At 39.7% G+C, this 7,906-nt stretch overlaps 1 pseudogene; it reads left to right on the top strand.

Moving 5' to 3' along the window:
* The first annotated feature begins 318 nt into the window (after window positions 1–318).
* Window positions 319–2,538, top strand: LOC100759677 (annotated as a pseudogene).
* The last annotated feature ends 5,368 nt before the right edge of the window (window positions 2,539–7,906 follow it).

Raw genomic sequence — 7,906 nt, 5'->3', positions numbered from 1 at the left:
CCCAGTTTTCCAGATTTCTTTTATTCTCCTAACTATTATATATTACTTGGTCTGACAATATTATCTCAAAATGAGACATTAAGAAGTAGCATATTTAAAATTGCTGTGGTAGTGCTTGGGTGCCATGTTAGGACGAAGGGGAAAGAGGAGAAGACCTTAAAGTGGCGGGGCGTGGTTGTGGGACTGGGTTGGCCCTGGGGCTGAGGCAGGCCCCTGTCCCTCCTGCCTAGGTGGATCATGCCCAGAGCGGCAGCAGCAGCCGCGGTCGCGGGTGTGTGTGTGTGGGGGGGGAGTGACTGGGCGGTGCCTGCTCAAGAGATGATGCTGTTTCCAGTTATAATGCAGGGATCACAACAAAGGCAGCCACCACAGAGGCACTATGGCATTACCTCTCCTATCAGCTTAGCAGCCCCCAAGGAGACTGACTGCCTACTCACACAGAAACTCATAGAGACTCTGAAGCCCTTTGGGGTTTTTGAAGAAGAAGAGGAACTGCAGAACAGGATTTTAATTTGGGGAAAATTTAATATCCTGGTGAAAGAATGGATACGAGAAATCAATGAAAGCAAGAATCTTCTGCAATCTGTAATTGAAAATGTTGGAGGAAAAATTTTTACATTTGGATCTTATAGACTAGGAATACATACGAAAGGTGCTGATATTGATGCCTTGTGTGTTGCACCAAGACATGTTGATCGGAGTGACTTTTTTGCTTCATTTTATGATAAATTGAAATTACAAGAAGAAGTAAAAGACTTAAGACCTGTTGAAGCATTTGTCCCAGTTATTAAACTCTGTTTTGATGGAATAGAGATTGATATTTTGTTTGCAAGATTAGCACTGCAGACTATTCTAGAAGATTTGGACCTACGAGATGACAGTCTAATTAAAAACCTACATATAAATGCATAAGAAGCCTTAATGGTTGCAGGGTAACCGATGAGATTTTACATCTAGTACCAAACATTGACAACTTCAGTTTAACTCTGAGAGCCATCAAACTGAGGGCCAAACGGCACAACATCTATTCCAATATATTAGGTTTCCTCGGTGGTGTTTCCTGGGCTATGCTAGTAGCAAGAACTTGCCAGCTTTATCCAAATGCAATAGCATCAACTCTTGTACATAAATTTTTCGTGGTATTTTCTAAATGGGAATGGCCAAATCCAGTGCTATTGAAACAGCCTGAAGAATGCAATCTTAATTTGCCTGTGTGGGACCCAAGGGTAAACCCCAGTGATAGGTACCATCTTATGCCTATAATTACACCAGCATACCCACAGCAGAACTCCACATACAATGTGTCCATTTCAACACGGATGGTCATGGTTGAGGAGTTTAAACAAGGTTTGCTATCACTGATGAAATTTTGCTGAGTAAGGCAGAGTGGTCCAAACTTTTTGAAGCTCCAAACTTCTTTCAGAAGTACAAGCATTATATTGTACTTCTAGAAAGTTTGCCCACGGAAGAACAGCGTCTGGAATGGGTGGGCTTTGTGGAATAAAAAATCTGCATCCTGGTTGGAAGCTTGGATAAGAATGAGTTTATTACACTGGTGCATGTGAACCCCCAGTCATTTCCAGCCCCCAAAGAAAATCCTGACAAGGAAGAATTCCGCACAATATGGGTGACTAGATTAGTGTTTAAAAAAACTGAAAACTCTGAAAATCTCAGTGTGGACCTGACCTATTATATTCAGTCTTTCACGGATACAGTTTACAGGCAAGCAATAAACAGCAAAATGTTGAGATGGACATGAAGATTGCTGCAATGCATGTGAAAAGAACAGCTCGATCAACTGCTGCCCAGTCACATGCTTCAGAAAAGGAAAAAGCATTCACCAGAAGGGTTCAAGTTAACAGCTCTGAATGACAGCACCCTCGACTTGTCTATGGACAGTGATAACAGCATGCCTGTGCCTTCACCCACTAGTGCTATGAAGACCAGTCCATTGAACAGTTCTGGCAGCTCTCAGGGCAGAAACAGTCCTGCTCCAGCTGTGACCGCAGTATCTGTGACCAGCATCCAGGCTTCTGAGGTTTCTGTGCCACAAGCAAATTCCAGTGAAAGCTCAGGGGGTCAATCAAGCGAAAGCATTCCTCAAACTGCCACACAGCCAGCCATTTCTCCACCACCATAGCCTGCGGTCTCCAGAGTTGTCTCCTCAACACTTCTGCTAAACCCATCACATAGTCCTTCAGGAAATGCAGAAACAAAAGTACTTAATCCTATAGCAGGAGTCAAGAGAACATCCTCACCCCATAAGGAAGAAAATCCTAAGAAAACCAAAACAGACGAGGATGAAACAAGTGAAGATGCTAACTGTCTTGATTTGAGTGGACATGATAAAACAGAAACAAAGGAACAATTTGATATGGAGACGAGTGCGATTCAATCAGAAACTGTTGCGGCATCGGCTTCTCTGCTGACCTCTCAGAAAACATCCAGTACAGACCTTTCTGATATCCCTGCTCTCCCTGCAAATCCTATTCCTGTTATCAAGAATTCAATAAAACTGAGACTGAATCGGTAAAACCACCTCAGGGTCCATGAATAGTATCTTAAACTCAACCTGTTGTCTTCAGATGCTTAAAAAAAGAAAGAAAGAAAGAAAGAAAGACAGAAAGAAAGAAAGAAAGAAAGAAAGAAAGAAAGAAAGAAAGAAAGAAAGAAAGAAAGACAAGGAGAATGGATGGTACATGTCATGACTGACAGTGGATTTAGCGTTTGGTGACCTCCCTTACTTGGGTTCATCAGCACTTGCTCAGAGGTCCAGGTTAGTATGTGAAGCCAGGAGTACGATTATTACTGTGTTAGCAACAGTTATTAACTATTTCAGAAAAATTACTTCCTTTAAGAAGGAAAAAAAAACAAAACCCTCAAGCTGTGTTTGTATCCATAATTGACATCCGGATTGGGTTTATGTGTGATGCGTTGTTTGGAAAATTTGCAATACAAACTGGCATAAGAACTCCTTAATCTGATGATGCACTTTTATGTATTTTTTATTAGAAAGTAGAACTAATTTTAGATTTTCAGCTTAATGGATTTTCATTTTTTCCCTAAAGAATTTTCTTTACAATTAGTCTTTAAATTGGATGCCTTGTGCTGTGGTGTACTGCTCTGCCTCAGAGAGGACAAGAGAGCCCCTAGCTCCATCCTGAAGAGGCATTGTTACCCTTAGGGTAAATTGTCAATGCTAAGGTATACTTTGGACATTGAAAGAAAAATTAGGAGACATTTTGCTTTGATGGGGTTATGATTAACAAATATATATTCCTTTTATTTATAGAGGTGTTTCATAGTGCATATAGATCAGCAGTCTGCCAACAGTCTCTTCCTTGAGCTTTCTGGAGCTCTGTTTTGCCTTCAGTTTCTTCTCTTCCAAACAACGAAAGCGCTTCCTCATCCCCCTTTTGCCTATCTTTTACCCACTTTGCTTGTATACACAAGGTAAGGGTTGTTACACAGAAACCAGAATGCCAGTATTTTCCAAAGCCGTGACATGAAACTGGTGACCCTTTAGCTACATGGCACAGAACACTACCTTTGGTCCCATGGCTGGAACTTGAGAAGGACTGAAACCATACCTGTGAAGCATCTCCCAAGGATTGCCATTTGATCTTTAAGAGGATTTTTGGACACTCCACAGAACTCTGTCTTAGACAAATGGATTTACAATTTTAAAAGTAGACAAAAAGGCATTTTATTCCATATTTTTAAAGTAATTTTTATTTTTAACCAGTTTATCAAAATTTGTCAGTGAATTTTACATACAGAAACATTTTAAAAATCATTTCTAGCAAGCACTTGACTTTTAGTCAGCTCTCCACTTTTGAATTTTTTTTGTTCTATCAAAAAATTAGAAACCTCCTTTAAAGACAATAATTTCTTATAATTGAGTAGCAGAATTTTCGTCCATCTTTGTGACGTCTGAGGGATGCCAGATGTTGATAAACTTATTCTTTGTTAATCTAGAAAAAGCAAACCAGTAGCAGCAGATCTTTATGTGAGCATGAGTTTTTAAATCCTCTGTCTCGCTGCATTCTATCACATGTTTGAGCATTCACATGTTAAACTGCAATTACTTAAACTCGTCCCTGTCCTTCTCAATTAATTTCCAAAGTTGGAGAATAGTCTTTCTCCTTAAGCTATGCATTAATTAAGGCTTTCTTTTTATCACTTACATTGTTTATAAGCAGTATTTATACTCTCCACCTTTTGCTCTGCAGTCACCTTGCCCTTCCTTCAACCACTTGAGTAAAGAAGACGGTCTGCTAACAGGTGACATGTCACAGTGTCCATGTGCGTAGCCAGAGTTAGAATGACATCACCAGGCACAGAATTAGTCTTGTCGTTTTGTTTACACATTGGGGAAAAATTGAGTTTAATAAATGTTCCATGTAACTGCTTCCAAGATTCACCAGGCTGGAGACGTGGATCTTTTCTGAGTAGTGACTTTTTAATTCTAGTTTTCATAACCTGGAGATCAGACTGTTGCTTTAGCATGATGTAAGTAGTGTCTCATGACTGAAGTTTGCTTTGTTTTATAGTATCTGTATTCCTTGTATTTTTCAAGAGATATTTTGTAAACAGATGATGTATTTCTCCATTGAAAACACAATAAAAAAAACAAACAGCAAAAAAGAAGTAGCATATTAGTTATGAACCTTGCTTCATGGAATACACAGTGCTACCTAATTTATTATTCTTAATATATATCTGATATAACTTAACATTCATCAACTGCTTAGCCACCTAAACACACCTATGATATATTCTGAGCATGCAAAATAAAAATAAAAATAAATTAACCCCATTTATCAAACAAGCGAGTAAAATCTCATTCACCATTAACTTATACAACACTTTTGCTCATTTTATTACATGTGTTCTAGATAATGGGTTAAGCTTTAGATACATTAAGATTTAACTTGTAAAATTTACTGCTGTGTCTGTTCAGTCTGAGATCATTTTTGATGTGTTAGTGTTTTAAATGGATTAAGAATGTATGCTCTCATGTTTCATACTTTATTGAACTTGGAAAATCTTTAGATTGTTTAACTTAAGGATTAGGTGCTTTAAAATGTTCATTCCTTTGACTTAGAATCAGGCCTCTACTTATAGCATATACAAAATATAAAAAGAGACGGGGAGAGTAGAATTAAAACAGTCAATTTCTCTTCAAAAAGAGACTATATATATATATATATATATATATATATGTGTGTGTGTGTGTGTGTGTGTGTGTGTGTGTGTGTCTCTGGATACTAATTTGTCAGGATAGTAAAGAGGATTCTTATGTAGTAGATGTAGAAGTGTTTGGTTAAAATGAAGACCTTCAGTTTGTGTTCAGTGTGATTTTTAGTGAAATGACAAGGCTTTTTTATTTTTAGAGTAATGATTCCTGCATGACTTACAGATTCTACTTTGTTATTGACATTTAAATCCTGTCTAAGACATGATAGTTTCTTCCTAATGATGTGATGAGCATATAACCATGAAAAGTCCCTTTCATTGACCTTTGTATCTGGGGATGAACATGTTTACTTTTAATTAAATGATCCAGTGCTGAAGACTAGCAGATACTAGATTGGAGTGCATTTCTAGCTTGAAGAGTTTAAAATATGGAAGGCTAAATGTGAAAGCCAAGACTGAAGGAAAGATAATTTACTACAGTGATTCCTAGTTGGCATGGACTTAACGTATCTCCTATTTCTCTTGTATGCTTAACAAAGTGACTTTGTACTAGAAGTGAACAGAAGCTTGCTTAGGTCAATGTTACCTGAAAATGAGATACTTGGTATTCATTATTCACCTGCAGATTCATCTGATTGCTTCGAGAACAGTGGCAAAAGGGTTCTTAAAATGTTCAGCTAGAAGGTGTTTGCCTCTGCTCAGGCTCATTATACAGGAAGGGTATTTAGGTTATCCTCTCCACTATTGCTTGGATTATCAGTTGGTGTTATCCTTTTAGAACTCTGGAAATCTCCCTAGTGCCAGATTTCTCCTCGAACCTATAATGACTACTTCTATTATGGTATCTCTCATCCTGCTCTCCCCTATTATTCCGCCAAATCAATCTTCTTGCTCCCCGATTTCCTCCTCTCCCCTCCTTTCCTCACCCTCTCTCCCAGCTTCCCCTCCCCAACCCCCTATGCTCTCAATTAGCTCAGGAGATCCTGTTCCCTTCCCTTTCTCTGGGGAAACATGCATTCTTCTCTTGGGGTCCTCCTTGTTTCTTACGTCCTCTGGTGGTGTGGATTGTAGGCTGGTAATCCTTTGCTCTATGTCTAAAATCAATGTATGAGTGAGTCCATACCATGTTTGTCTTTTTGTGACTGGTTACCTTACTCAGGATGGTTTCTTCTAGTTCCATCCATTTGCCCGCAAATTTCCAGAACGTGTGGCAGGACCGCGGGTTGTCAGCAGTGTAGTAGATGAAGTTAAGTTTAGAAAACAAAATATGTCCTGGTGTCAGAAGGTTGCATGATCAGATGAGGGAGGGTTTTCCCAGGGATGTACCGGAAGAGGAAGAGAGGAATGCGGGAGCATTGTGAGGCTGAATACTATTTATCTGGAGTGAATCTTTGGAACTTTTCTGCATGGGTCCCACTTATACTTACATGAAAACTTGGTTTGCCAAAAACATAAATTAGAGACACATCACCTGCCTTTTTTGATACAAGCAACTTGACTGAAAGCATTGACATGTTTGAAAAAGAAGTGTATCTACGAGACAATAAAAAGTACCATAATTTTGCCATTCTCGAGTGGTATACCATGATCTTCAATACTCTGACAGAGAAAGAAACACACACAGCAAAAGAGACATAGGTAAACAGACAGGCAAAAATGATCTGATCTGGTAAAGAACAGTCCTGAACAAGTGCAGAGATGATGCTGTTCAGAAGGCCAGAGAGAGGGTGAGAGACTGGGAGACACACACACACACACACACACACACAGAGAGAGAGAGAGAGAGAGAGAGAGAGAGAGAGAGAGAGAGAGAGAGAGAGATAAGACGGCCAATTTGTGTAGGGATCTGTCTATAACAGGGTACTTTGAAGATGCTTTCAGACTTAGTAACCATGGAAGCCTGGATTGACAGAGGATTCCCTGAGTTAGTGCATCAAGCCAGGAGCCATGGACAGGACAACCTGATGCCTGCACATTTCATTCTTACTGTCCCTGAATACTGAATGTTGGGGTTTTAGAAATGGCAATTTAGGGAATATGGATATTGAGTTCTCAAGATTGCATTCTGCTGAAGTAGGGCATTGTCAACCATTGGGGACCTGAGAATGTTGCCATATCATCAAATCCTGGAATATCTGTTTGTTCTTTCTTGGACAGGCCGAGTAGCAACCACTCGGGTCTCCTAGATCTCAACAGATGACAGCAGTGTAGGAGACGAAGATAAGTTTAGAAAAAAAAGGGTTTCTGAAGTCCTGGATACAGATCCGTGATAGGACAGATGATGGGGTGATTTGAGAAAGATAGATCCCAGATGATGAAGAAAAGAATCTGGGATCATAGAAAGGTTGAATTCTATTTTTCTGAAGTGCTTCATTGGACCTGTTTGCATGGGTCCAATTCAGCACCCTGGACCTTAATTTTGCCATTGTAGAGAAGTTTATCAGGCCTTTGAGTACTCAGGCAGAGACAGATAGACACATACACACACACACACACAAACACACAAGCACACACACTCACACACACACAGAGAGAGAGAGAGAGAGAGAGAGAGAGCGAGCGAGAGAGAGAGACAGAGAGAGAGAGAGAGAGAGAGAGAGAGAGAGAGAGAGAGAGAGAGAGGAACACATACAAACAGACACATAATAGCTCAGTTTAGGTGGAGACCAGTCCAGAACAAGTACAGCTTCAGGTATTCACTTAGGGT

This window comes from Cricetulus griseus, unplaced genomic scaffold (assembly GCF_003668045.3).
Source record: "Cricetulus griseus strain 17A/GY unplaced genomic scaffold, alternate assembly CriGri-PICRH-1.0 unplaced_scaffold_2, whole genome shotgun sequence".
Taxonomy (NCBI): domain Eukaryota; kingdom Metazoa; phylum Chordata; class Mammalia; order Rodentia; family Cricetidae; genus Cricetulus; species Cricetulus griseus.
This window is presented reverse-complemented; position numbering and strand designations above follow the sequence as displayed.